The sequence below is a fragment of the Haplochromis burtoni genome, unplaced genomic scaffold (assembly GCF_018398535.1).
Source record: "Haplochromis burtoni strain Fernald_Lab_line unplaced genomic scaffold, NCSU_Asbu1 Contig_41, whole genome shotgun sequence".
NCBI classification, from domain to species: domain Eukaryota; kingdom Metazoa; phylum Chordata; class Actinopteri; order Cichliformes; family Cichlidae; genus Haplochromis; species Haplochromis burtoni.
In genome coordinates, this window is record NW_024582402.1 from 2769136 (window position 1) to 2783929 (window position 14794).

At 39.0% G+C, this 14794-nt stretch overlaps 1 protein-coding gene across 1 annotated transcript in view; it reads right to left on the reverse strand.

Moving 5' to 3' along the window:
• Nucleotides 1-14794, reverse strand: part of ece2a (endothelin converting enzyme 2a) — a 118602-nt gene that overhangs the window by 44295 nt on the left and 59513 nt on the right. The gene's annotated exons all lie outside the window — the stretch shown is intronic.

Below are 14794 nucleotides of genomic sequence, written 5' to 3' on the forward strand. Positions count from 1 at the left end.
CTCACTGTGGTTCAGATGTTTTGTGTTTAGCATTTTCTATCAGGTTTTACTCACTTTATTAGAGTGTTTAAAACATTTTTGATTACATCCTCAATATATTTGCTGCCATTAATGAGATGTTTGACCAAACTGTCACAGCCATTTCACGGACGCTGAGCTTTAGTTCTGTCACAACATGTTGTTGTTCAATACTCTTTACATTTTAACGCCCTCAAAACTGTTCACATATTACGTAAAATACCTTCATATTACAAGATCTCTCTTGTTACACAGAAACACACACTTTTAAAGATTAGAATATCTACCAAACAGAGTCAATTGTATATGCTGTAAAACAGTGTTTGTATGTATGGTGCATTAATGTATGACATGTGAGCATTAAAATAGTGGCTCATCACGTTTGATGTAGTCCAATTCTCGGTCAGCTAGACTACAAACCTTCGTAAAGCTCCGGTTATGCAAGCCAACCCTCTAGCACTAACACTAGCTGATTGTTTGCGCTTGATAGATGAAATTGGTGACAAAGAGGTTTATGGTGCTACAAAACAAAAATCCTTGCAGTTGTTTTGGTTGCTAGCATTATAATTGCCATAGTCACCGGTAGTTTGCGTGGTAGATATCAACTTGTTTGCAAACAGGGCTGTCACAAACGATTATTTTGATAGTCGACTAGTCACCGATTATTTTTGCGATTAGTCGACTAATCAGATCATGCATCCATTGACGTAAAACGTACAGCTTATTGCACCAGCAGCATCTGCTCTTATATAACTATCATTAGCTTACAGCTTTAAGTGTTTAAGGTATGTGCTAACTAAAAATAAAGACAAGATGATAGTTTATTAAATTTTAATGAAATTTGCAGATTGTTTCGGTGAAGTTTAATAAACTCCTTGCTATCTAAAATATAACAGGACACCGGAGTAAATTCTCGAGCATCTCACACTTCTGATAATCAGCTGTCTGCTTGACGTTTATTCAGCTGTGTAAAAACTATAACTTTAATCTCAGCCAAACCGATTTACTCAGGAACAAATAAAATACTGAAAAAAGCCAAACAATAACATTTTTAAGTTATCTAAGTGACTTATATATCATGTTTAAGCTCTGAGTGATATATATATGTCTGAAACCATCAGTGCATCTATATATTTACATCTTGAATCCATTTTTGTTACAAAATTCTTCAAAATGGTTAAAAAGAAAGTTTATTAATCAAAAGCACCTTAAACATGCACATAATTACATCATATACAGGCTCCTAAATTAAGCAGACTGGTATTATAATGACTTGAAATCCCAGATCTTATTAAAAAAAAACGCCAACATACGCACACAGATCTAATAAATGTAAATGACATACACTGATTATGGCAAAGAACCGATGTATTCTATACTGCGTTTATGTGATATTCTTGGTGAATTTCTGTGTGCATGGCAGGCCATCTGCTATTGTGAGTGGCCAGTGTATGTTGACCGAACACGTGCAACAAATCATCAAGAGCTGTGTGAAAATCTCTAGAGAGCCAGGAGGCCCCGGCTCAGCGGTCCATCCCTTCACACATACCCACACACACACACTGACCCACACATGTGCATGCATATGTATGAAAATACATGCACACAGATATTCTGTTAATCTTTAGAGTGGCTCAAGCAAACACAGAATGCAACTTAACATAAAAAATAAATAAATAAATAAATAAATAAAAAGCACATCCATATGCATTCCCTGTCTTTGATCCCGTGCTCAAATCTCTACACATGCGCAAACAGAATTGCAATCACCCACGCTCCCACTCCCTCACGTGTGCTCCACTGCTCTACTTTCAGTCTGTTAGAACTGGAGAACAGAGGGCTCATTGGGCCAAAAGACTTGATCACACATGGAGGAGGGGCAAACGTTATAGGTGTGCATCAAGAACTTGGACAAACATGAGCGCACAGTAACACACACACACAGTCATGCAAAGAACACGGCGTCCACTTTCAATGACGCAAAAACATACAAGCAGGCAAGCATGCACAAAGCTGCAGCTTGGGATGCACAGGCACTTCTGAAATGCATATACAAACACCACGCATGTGTGCACACGTCTAAAAAAGATGGCGGAGAAAGAGACTCATGAGGGTTGTGAGACAAACACAGACATACAAGCAGTGACTTACTTAATATATACTTTAACTATCAACATTAATCCATTTTTTAAATATACTGAGTCATGGTGAGTCGTTGATCACCACAGCTTTGAATTTTACTTCCCAAACCTTTACAGACCTGCAGAGTTCAAAATAATTAGTATCAGGTGAGAGTGAGAGCTGAAAGGACAGAAGAGAGCGATATTATGTGAGGTGAAGATGCTGCATGAAGTGAAAAGCAGTTAAAAATTCTTAGAAGCTAAGCTCAAAATTCATTAACCCCCTCGGTAGTCATAACTTATTTAAAGGTGAACACACAGGAACGATAAACCTAAGTTTAGATTCACTGTAATTTCTTATTTGTTGTGAATAAACACTCAAGATACAAGCACAACAGAAATCACATATAAAAATGACTTTGTAGGACTGATATTTACATTTATGCTAAAATCTGAGTTTCCAAAGTCAGTTCATGCACTTCATTCTGGTCTGTTTTTAAGCTTTCCCTTTCACACAAATACAGGAGGGGATACACAAAGTGTGAAAGAGAGAAAGAGTAAAGTGGATTGGTGTAATCCACTTTATTCTGGCACAAAAGGTTCAAACTGAAATGAAAACATGTCGACATCGAAACACATGCACTGAAAGACGCACGCACACAATGAGCATTCAGCATTATTTATGCACATAAAACATGAAAAAATATTTAAAAGACTGAGAAATAAAGCTCCTGTGTGTCTGTGTGTGTGTCTGTGTGTGTTGTATGTGCGCTCTAACACGAATGTTCCTTTGGGGTTGTTTTCCCGGCAGCCGTCCAAGCTTCCTGGTAATGGAGCTGGGGAGAACTGTCCACAGCGGGAGCCAGAAACAACCAATCAATGTCAATGAACATGTCTCTCTCTCTCTCTCTCTCTCTCTGCATTAAGCCAGCTTATGATGATGTCATGACAGCAGCCTGTCTGCCATAATGAGCACACAGCAAGGTTTTCCACCACATTAAACCAGTAGAAGAAAATTGTCTATTTGGCTAAAATGTGCAGATTTTAGAAAGGAAGGTATGAAAGAAGGAACCTTAGAGTCCTCCTCAAACTCCTCAAACATCGGTTCCTACAAACTGGTGAGGTTCAGAGCAGAAATGAACACACATCATTGAAAGGAAAGGTTTACAAGATGGTAGCGAGACCTGCTATGATGTATGGTTTGGAGACGGCAGCACTGACACAAAGACGGGAGGCTGAGCTGGAGGGGACAAAGCTGAAGATGCTAAGATTTTCACTGAGGGTGACAAGAATGGACAAGATTAGAAATGAGAGGAACAGCTCAGGTTGAGTGGTTAGAAAGGAAGGTGGAGTTTGGACATGGGAGGAGCAGGGACAGTTGACTCAGGATGTTGACGATGGAGCTACCAAACAGGAGGAAAACAGGAAGACCTCAGAGGTTCATGGATTCAGTGATGGAAGAAACACAGAGGACTACTGTGTTATTAGCTGTGGCGACACCTAAAGGGAGCAGCCAGAGAAGATTTTAAAGTTAATTTTAACAAGCTTTCTACACTCTATGTGACTTGCTAAGCAAGCGTGCTCGCAGTAGCTGATAGCTTAGCACTCCAAATTTTCATCTAAATGTTGTCACTTTAATCTGGAACAAAGGATTGAGATGGGCACAGTACTAATCCTCAAGCTACCATTGGTTTGATCACAAAACCAATGGTAGCTCTACCATACATACAGTCCATGAGGATAAATATACGCGTATTCTAAAAAAAGCAAATTTGCATGACTTACTACTTTGTTTTGTAAATTACACATTAGGTTACTTAACTACTTTCTGGAGCTGCCTAAGTGAAGTTTAAACTAAATATCATGTAATAAAAATGAACTTTGGCCTACAGTCCTATACACTGACCTAACAAAAAGCACTCTGAAGATCACAAACCTCCAACAAGGCAGCTCACTCTCTGTGCATTATTTCATTTTAACTGAATATTACTGGATATTGTAATCATTTTGTTCTTTGTTCTTTTTAAACTTACTTTATGAAGTTTGTAGTGCAGTAAAAATCAGATTGCAGATGTTTGATTTTTTTTTTTTTAAGATAATCTTATCATCAAACATTTCCTGTAAATCAATTTATGTAATGAGGCTAATGGCAATTGTTTGCTTAGTAACTGTAATTTGATTACTATTTAACAGGTCATTTAGTTGTTTCCCATGTAGGTTCAAGTTTCTTAGAACTCTCCTTCCCAGTGTACAGTGTGAACCGTCAGTGCTGTCACACTGGCTGAGTGCAATGAAAAATGCTGGAATCTACTATATTATGTAAGCTTACCAAGAAGAAAAGGAGGAGTCTCCTGTCAGTTTAAGAGAGAGACTTGTAGACGGACTAAGGAGGATTAGAAACAAGCTGAAAAAAAGCAGATGAGAAGTGCTACACGTATTTATAAAATTATTAATTGCATACTAAAACAATTGGGTCTACAGATGTGAGATACACCACATCCGACTGTGTGAGATGAGCTGAATAAAGTTGTCATTAACTCTTGCCATACACCTACGCACCGCATAATGCAGCAAAACAATGAAAAAGCTCTGACCATATCACTCACACTTCTTTGACTGATGGAAGAGACTGTGAAGATGCCGAGGCCAGAAAGAGCTAACAACAAATGCTCAGTTAAGACTTGTGTTGCGGTCTAGGTAATTATAACACAGTAAACCACCATACTGGATACTACATTTCTGAAATGACTGGAATTTTCCATACCACTTACTGTCATAAGCGAGGGCCCACACTAGTCTTTGAAGGACACATTTCTGTTATAACTGTTAACTTACATCTGTGACAGCTTCAATACCAGGCAGACTGAGCATGCAACACATGCACAGTATACATCGAAACATGTAGAATCGTTAGAATCGTTGTCCAAAATATATCCATTTGAAACATTTAGCATTCGTTTTTATTGTGCAAATGTTGTAATTTTTTTTTAAATGAAAGTATAAAGTAGAGATGGCACGATACCACTTTTTTATGTCCGATACCGATACCGATATCATAAATTTGGATATCTGCCGATACCGATATGAATCCGATATAGTGTTTTTTAATCAACAAAACTGTTTTTTAAAATATCTTGCTGCATTTTGCAAGTCTGCAAGTTCATACTCAAGTTTAAAACAACAACTACACTAAAGCTATTCTGTTATACCTGTATACAAAAAAAATATTTCATAGTTCAGCAATACTGATCAATCTAATAAACTTAGACCTACACCATCCTCCCTATTCTGGTATTTTAAAGAGTACTTAGCGTAAATATTAAGCAACCTAACTAATAGGGTTCCAACTCCCAGCAACAACAAAAATAAATAAATAAAAAATAGGGAACCACCCCTCACGCTCCACCTCATGATGCTTAATCGACGTAATCAACCTTAATTTGATGCAGTGTGAAAAAAAATGCACAGAAATCAATTATTTTTCAAGAAATATTAAATAGATTCAACATCTTTCTTCAACAAAATTGCAGACTGCACAGATGGTACCTTCCCAAAGGAAAAAGTACTATAGCTTACTAGGGTATATATATTAGACTTAATAGTCACTATATACAGTAATTGACTTCTATTCATTTTACATCAAATTAAAACTTTGGGTGTCAGATAATTATTTATTAAAAGCTAGACATTTTAAATGAGAATAAGAAAGAAAAGTATGTCTTTGTGCCCCCTTTTCCCAGTTAATGCCCTATCGGCCCCCCTGGCTAAACTTTGCTAGATCCGCCCCTGCACAGTTACCAGCGTCAGCTGTAGAAAAAGATCCTCGAGTAGAAAGTAATATTAAATACATTCTAACAACAGCTGATCAAGCTTAAACGTGCTGCTGTTGTTTATCCGCTGGTTTCCTCTTTCTGGTGCAAAGTGGGCCAAAAACAAACAAGAGAGACGGACTCGCGACAGAAAAGCCGATCAGCTGATCATTAAGCAGTTTCATGATTGAAGTAGCAGCCGGAGAGCGAGAGGCAGTCGCTCGTTAAGCTTAACGCAGGAATGCTTTACAAACATTCAGAGATGGACTTACACACTTGCTTTACTTCTCTCGGGGATAACTTTGTCGGAGATGAAATGCCGGGTTGCTAGCGAAGCTCCACATGCTATCCAGACCACCGACAGGTCCCGCATGCCACAGCCGCTCTATCACGTGATGCATACTGCTCCGACGTGCTAACGTTCTGAGGTGAGTTACGGCGTGTTGCAAGTTTTGTGAGGTGCTTTCGTGATATTTAATGGATCGGATTACATTTTTTATTTTTCTCCGATATCCGATCCAGTAATTTAGGTCAGTATCGGACCGATACCGATACGTAATATCGGATCGGTCCATCTCTAGTATAAAGTACTCACTATGAAGGTGTATTAGGGCAGCATTAAGAATAAAATATATTATTGTTCATTTTGAGAATAAAGTCAAAATTTCAAAGTTTGTGGCGGAACAGCAACGTCCATGTTGGCCACTTTAAAGATGGCAAGTGAACATGGCGCCTTCCACAAACTGGTGCCTGCTCCTGCATATTCTTACGTTTATGAAAATACATCACTTTTTACACATTAATCAATGTATACTTATGAGGACAACCTTCTTTTTCCATTAAATTACCTAAAAAATTACTTATGATACCATTAACCCTTTAAGACCTACCATAGAACCAAGTCCGCCAGAGCTTATATTATATTTTTACATGTTGTAGTGCCATTTTTGGGAGCATTTCAAGTTGCTATACATCAATACAACCATTATAGCCCAAATTTTAATAATATGTCTGCATTAAGTGCATAGTAATTACATAAATTGCAAAAAAGTGCAATAAACTACAAAAAAATTGAAAATCGTTTTTGTTTTTTTAACATATATTTCTAGTTAGAGAAATTTAAGAGGCTTATCCCTCAAAACTGTAAATACAAAAAAGTTGCACAAACTAGTTTCCCACCACAGGAAATTTATTTTAAGTGTCTTCATAGTTTTATTTTTGAAATACACCAATTTTTATATACTGCAGGAAAAGCAAAAATAAATATTATAATGCAAATTTGCAAAAAAAACAGCAGCATATACATCAAAATAAACTATTTCCAGCAGTGCAATTTGAGTCCTAAGCATCCCAGAAAAGACACAGAAAGTCATAAAGTCAAACATAACTTTTAAAAACTCCAGTATAGGCTCATAAGGCCCTGATGGTAAAATGACGTCACTTCTGGTTTGGGCAGGACATTGCGGACATGCGATAGTTCACGCTGATGGACGTAGGAAGTGTTACGAACAGCTGATCGGATCGGCAAAACACGTTTCTGGAATATTATGTTTTTGTTGCTGCAAGTGCTTTTTATGCAGTTTTTGCAAAGCTATATGTGGAAGGAAACTGTGACTTAGGACAAGCTGATGGCATAAGATGTAAGTACAACTCCTCCGGTTTCATATGCAAAAAAAATTATTGCGCTAGCTTATGTGGTTGCAGTTCTACCAGGATTTAAAAATAGTTATGCAAAACGGAGCGTGCCCGCTCCAACCGGCTTTAAAGGGTTAAGTGTAAATGATTCATTTTGAACGTATATAATTAGACATCAAATACAAACCTATCCATACTTAAGATGACTGGTTAAACCTGTAAACTGAAATCAACCACAAGCTAAAACACTTTGGTTAAATCTCTTGCACTATTGTGTACAATTCTGTGCAGAATTAACAAACTCATGAATTACCAAATTTTCAGCTGCACTTGAGTAAACTTCTGGACATTGCATAATCTCCGCTTCAGTGCCTTGAGCAAACAAACTGCATTTAAGACAGCTACAAAACAGATGTCTTAAAGTAAACTTGCCTCACTGATTGAAACCAAGGACTAGTCTTTACCTCTTTAAACAGGACTAAAGGTTAGCAATTAAAAGTGTTAGTCTGAGATGATATCTAATGAAAGAGTCTCCATAGCAACAGCTAGAGTGATTCACAGAGCATGTCAGCTTGTGAAATAAATTTCACACTTCAGTGAACTGCAGCTTCTACTGTGTTTGTGTGTCACCATGATGGCAATAAAAATAAAACTCTATTGTTATTACGTGTATTGTGTCATGGCTTTATATACAGTACGTGTGTCCTACATCGGATAACTGTGTGGGAAAGTGTTGCTGACTGGGATTTCTGGTGGAACTGATTTCACAGATTTCTCCAAGGCTTAAGGCTTCTTATGCATCGTTATTTTCAATTTCACATAAAATAATTAATATTGCATGAAAAGGGCAGGTTTCAGCTTTGATTTGAGAAATTGTTTATTAATATACTAATGTGCATTTTAAACTCTTTTCTTTTGACATGCAGTGTTTCTTCTGTCACTTTTGACTATTCAGCTGCACAGAGAAAGAGTGATTCTCATGTTAACTAAATATTTTTGCATGTCATTTGCAGTAATGTAGTGTTTGTGCTGTTTTTTGTTACGGCCTTTGGATAATGGGCAGTTATTTTTGATAGGTTCTTTTTTTAACATCCAAACTAAACCTTGGCTTTTAATGTTCCCTTTACCTGAGGTATCTCAAACAGTGTTAAACTCCAAGATTATCTTTAATTGTGATCAGCTGACAATCCCAAATGGGCAGCATGGTGATACAGTGGTGAGCAATACAGTTCTTAGCTTGGACCTTTTCGTTGGGGTTTCCTCCCACAGTCCACAGACAAGTGTGTGAGATTAACTTGACATTAGGTACTTATGTGACCATGAAAGGTTGACGGAGTCTCCACCTTTTTAATGATAACTGCAGAGAAGTTCAGAGATTCAGAGATCATATAGACTGAAAAGACGAGGCTTTCTGGAAAGAACTTTGAAAGAAATATATGATAGTTTTGCTTCTGGTGATGTGGAAGTTTTATCTAAGTGGCGACATCTTTTATTTAGGAGAATAGCGAGTACTCAGCCCTGGTATGAACAGTACAGAGCTGTTGAGATGCCACTGTTTGCATGAAGCAACCAATACAGTGAGTGTAATGGACCTCTAAGCAGAACTAAATAGCACTGCTTAGAAATTGAGTGCATTAATTACTAAAAATATGAAGTCATGCACATGCTTTAAACAGGACTCTTTCTCAGTGTCAACACTGAGTAAGAAGCAGATTTGGGCTAACTAGCTATTTACTATGATGAGTAGCTAAAAATTTATCTAAGCTGGCCAGTGAGCTAACAGCGCCAAACTTACTCCTCTCACCCCTGACTGGTCACGGCAGATGGCCACCCCTCCCTGAGCCTCCTTCTCACTGAGTTTTCTTCCTGTTAAAAAGGAGTTTTTCCTTCCTACTGTCGCCAAAGCTCTTGCCCGAAGGAGGTCCCATTTTTATTTGTATTACTGTAGGGTCTTTAAATTACAATATAAAGCACATTGAGGCAACTTTTGCTGTGATTTCGTAGATAAAATGTAAATAAAACTGAATTTAATAACTCCGTGTCGCACAGTCTTGTGTCTGGCTTATCAATGTTTGGCCAGGGCTAGGTCTCACGCAAAGTGGAAGCACATACACGACGAGGCTGATGGCTGTCCATGACCAGTTTTCTGGATGTTACACAGAAACTATTGAAATAATTAACAAAATATACACTTTGCCTCAACTTTTGTACACTCAGCCTTGTGTTTATACGATCTGTTCTCATACTAATGAGAAATAACAATCCGCTGGTGTAAAGTGACATGATTCACCAATTTTCTCTGGTATATTTCTTTATTTTTTAACTCAACACGATTAATCTTTGGGAATCTCTTTCAAAGCAGGCTTTAGATTAAAGTGTTCTGCACTGTTCTTCCTCCCCTCCCCTCAGCTTCTCCCTCTCCTTTGCTACCTTCTTCTCATCCGTCTCACACTGGCGCACTGCTCATTAGCTTTCTGTCAGTCTTGGTTTCTGTCTCCCACTCCTTCTCTTTTTCTCCCTCTCTCAATTCCTTTCTCCTCTGCTGTCATCCACTCCCCCCACCCTCCCCACCACCAATTCTTCTTTTCTTCTGTGATTTCAACAAAAGTTTCTTCAGGGATCTCCTTCATTTTCATCACTCTCTCCTATGCTCGCCATTTTCTCACCTTCCTTCTTTTCTTTCTCACCTTTCTTTCTCGCCCGCGTCTCCCTCCGTCTGTCCCCTTGTTCCGCTTTGTGAAAATGCTTTCTGTAAGAATTGAAAGTAGGCTCTGAAGCCGCCACCCACATTCCTGCTAAACACACGCTCACACATAAACAAGAATCGTGACTGTCTGTGCCCATAAAAGCCAGAGTGAGACGGCAAACGTACACTAGTGCTGAAGACAAAAACACTGCTGTGTACTTGTGATCACAGAGAAGTTCATAAAGATACATGTAAACCAACATGAAGCAGAGGGATAGCCACGAGCATGAGGCAGCTGAGAAAAATTAAAGGGGAAAGGGTGCTTGGGAACTTGAGCTTCTTATTGAAATGGCTTTTAAACAGGCGTCTTCATGAGTTCAGCTTCACTCCTCTAGAAGGGAATTCAAATCCTCCCATCTGTCCACCAATCACACTCACTGATCCTTCTTTAATACTTCCTTCTGTTAGAGGAAAACACCCAAGACACCGTCCCTACAAACTGGGCCCACAGACAGCACTGTCTATATCCTTGTTTACTTCACAAGTCAGGGTTGTCCTCGGTTAAGCTTTAAGCATTAAAAATTGGGATAACTTGAAAAAACTGACATTTAAATACTTCTAATCTAATAACATTTCTTCTTGGTGTATCATTTAAAGCACTTCACTCACTTGTTGCTGTAACTATTAGGATGGATGATTAGGAGAAAAACTTCAAGTTCAAATGAATTCATTTAAGCACATATTGTAACTCGGGCTGCAAGTAATCACATAACACAACATGGCAAAGCTCTCGAATGTTTGGCTACTTTTGGAGTTGTTGAATTGTTTTACAGTAGAGCATCACTGATGCAAACGGCACTGTACAACAAAGCTGAGATGAAACTGACATCACAGCCGCTTTTACAAGCCGCCATTACTGGATGCTGTGCACCTCTCGAGTTTTGTAAACCCGGTGTGCCGCGCAGTTGGAACAGAGTGGAAGACACAATTGTTCAACTGTGTTGGTTTTTACAGCTATTTTAATGATATGTCAGGGGAAAAAAGCAATTTCTTTGCTTCTGGTTTTGACGCGTTCACCTTTTGTACCAGTGCAATGTGGAGGCATTGTCTGAGCAGCTGCAGCTATCGTTCAGGAGGGATAACAGCGAGCATGAAGGGTTGTGGCTGTGTGATGAGGTCACCTGCGTCCATGTTGTCTCACTTGGTTTTTTAATATTCACACCTACAGATGAACTCATCATCTGTATAAAAGACACCTGTCCACAGCCTCAAACAGTCAGACTCCAAACTCCGCCATGGCCAAGACCAAAGAGCTTTCGAAGGACACCAGGAAAAGTATTGTAGACCTGCACCAGACTGGGAAGAGTGAATCTACAATAGGCAAGCAGCTTGGTGTGAAAAAATCAACTGTGGGAGCAATCATCAGAAAATGGAAGACATACAAGACCACTGATAATCTCCCTCGATCTGGGGCTCCACGCAAGATCTCATCCCGTGGGGTCAAAATGATCATGAGAACGGTGAGCAAAGATCCCAGAACCACACGGGGGGACCTGGTGAATGACCTGCAGAGAGCTGGGACCAAAGTAACAAAGGTCACCATCAGTAACACACTACAACGGCAGGGAATCAAATCCCGCAGTGCCAGACGTGTTCCGCTGCTGAAGCCAGTGCATGTCCAGGCCCGTCTGAAGTTTGCCAGAGAGCACATGGATGATACAGCAGAGGATTGGGAGAATGTCATGTGGTCAGATGAAACCAAAGTAGAACTTTTTGGTATAAACTCAACTCGTCGTGTTTGGAGGAAGAAGAATACTGAGTTGCATCCCAAGAACACCATACCTACTGTGAAGCATGGGGGTGGAAACATCATGCTATGGGGCTGTTTTTCTGCCAAGGGGACAGGACGACTGATCCGTGTTAAGGACAGAATGAATGGGGCCATGTATCGTGAGATTTTGAGCCAAAACCTCCTTCCATCAGTGAGAACTTTGAAGATGAAACGAGGCTGGGTCTTCCAACATGACAATGATCCAAAACACACCGCCCGGGCAACAAAGGAGTGGCTCCGTAAGAAGCATTTGAAAGTCCTGGAGTGGCCTAGCCAGTCTCCAGACCTCAACCCCATAGAAAATCTGTGGCGGGAGTTGAAAGTCCGTGTTGCTCGGCGACAGCCCCAAAACATCACTGCTCTCGAGAAGATCTGCATGGAGGAATGGGCCAAAATAGCAGCTACTGTGTGTGCAAACCTGGTAAAGACCTATAGTAAACGTTTGACCTCTGTTATTGCCAACAAAGGTTATGTTACAAAGTATTGAGTTGTATTTTTGTTATTGACCAAATACTTATTTTCCACCCTGATTTACGAATAAATTCTTTACAAATCCTACCATGTGGATTCATGGATTTTTTTCACATTCTGTCTCTCACAGTTGAAGTGTACCTCTGGTGCAAATTACTGACCTCTGTCATCATTTTAGGTGGGGGAACTTGCACAATCGGTGGCTGACTAAATACTTTTTTGCCCTACTGTAGTTATCGTTTATTGTTGCTTAATTCAAATCAGCAGCCTACGTATGACCCTGATATTAACTGCAAATATTAATGGTAATAGTCACCGGAAAAGCTTCATAATACTTTCATTTATAAATTGTTGATTTGTGTGTAATTTTAAAGTTTTGCACAAGAAAATGCAAATGTTTCAAATCTGCATTAACATCACTTTTACTTAGTGCTCTCAAGCTGCTTCCATTAAAATGAGTCACACTCTGTGACCTTTTCCACTGTAACATTTACTGTAATTATAGGCTGTGTGTTAGACGTAAGACTCTATACACCTGTCATTTTAACATAAATAATGAATTATACCTTACTTAGCCGTTCTTCAAATGCTCAGTAAGTACATCATGAGTAATTCTTCCCCATTCAGAAATCACAAGTTTCCTACTTCAGTTAATAGTGGAGCTCTCTTGTCTTAATATGCGAAGGTCAAGCACAGCAAATGACCAAAACATTGTCATTGTCACATTGACACAGTGGCAGTTAGTGCTGAGGCGAGCAGCTGAAGGGCACTCAGCTTCTTGCCACTACGCTGATGGGCTGTGGAGTGGAAATGTAAAGTGCCACTAATTTCACTGTCAGAAAGTCATTTACAAATAAACCGTACTGCTGCTCGCCGTAAAACAGCTCTCAAACCATCATAGGTGTGTAGCGACACTAGTGGCCTGCAAAACAGGCAAAGGACAGCTCTGTAAAAACGGACAAATATACAGTTTAGACGTATTTACATTTGATTTTTTTAACTTTGCCATGCATCAGCTACAAATATCAACATTAATACTACTAATGATAATATTTTGACCTTAATTAACTTACAGAAAACATACATTGTTTCAAATTGATCATTTTTCTGAAACCATGATATTTCGAATGAATGAATGAATGAATGAATGAATGAATGAATGAATGAATGAATGAATGCTGCTTCCTCTTCACAATTGATTACCACTGTGGGTAGCTCCATGTGTCTGATTTGGCAGTTTTAAACCAGGATGCCCTTCCTGACTTAACCTCAAAAGGGATTTGCGTCTCTGGTTTGAATTGCACCAGTGACCTTTTGCTTACCAAGCAAATGTGTAACTGACTACACTACAGACGCACACAGAAACAATGATTCCTCATAATGGAAAAAAATCAAAGAATTTTAAAAGGTTTGTTGAAATTTTCACCTTTCGCAGTTAGATTTTGCTCATCTAATTCTTCCTTAGTACTCTAATTTGGTTTGTTAAAAAGCAACTTGTGGAATAATGGTAAATGAACTGGTTCTTATAAACTTTGTCGTAATTTTATTGTTTTCTGCATTTAGGTGCTTTCTATCACACACATTCACACTCTAGTGAATATATCAGGAGCAACTCGGGGTTCAGTATCTGGCTCAAGGATACTTTGGCATGCAGAATGGAGCAGCGAAGGAACGAAAATATCCAACTTTTCAATTAGTCGATGACTTGCTCCATCCTGCTCCACCTCTGGAGCCATAGCTATCCCAAAACAATATAATCAGCAGTGCTACCCCTCAGCCTACTAGTAGCTGCAATCATGTAATGAATTTGGAAATCATACATTGCCTTGTTCTCATGTTATTGTGTTCAGAAAGCTTGACCTTTTACCTTGAGGTTGAGGTCACCGAGATTCAACGGGATGAATTTGAAAATCCTACTGCGCCTACTTTGTTGTCATATTCAAAAACTTGGGTGTCTACGCCACCCACCCACCCAACAGGGTGACAACAAAGCAAGGATCTGTAAAAATCAGCAGTAAAAGGCTGATGGGTTATTGTTTACAACTGTAAATAAATCTGTAAATGATCTGAAAAATCTGAGTATGTTGATGGCTTTCATTTACAGATCCTTGCTTTGTTCCTGTTATCATGTTTTCTAAAGTTTGAAAAAAACCTGCTGTAACTGAAAGCAAATTACCACGTGATGTTTGGACTGTACCATAAACTAGTGCTGCAGTGGTGAGTG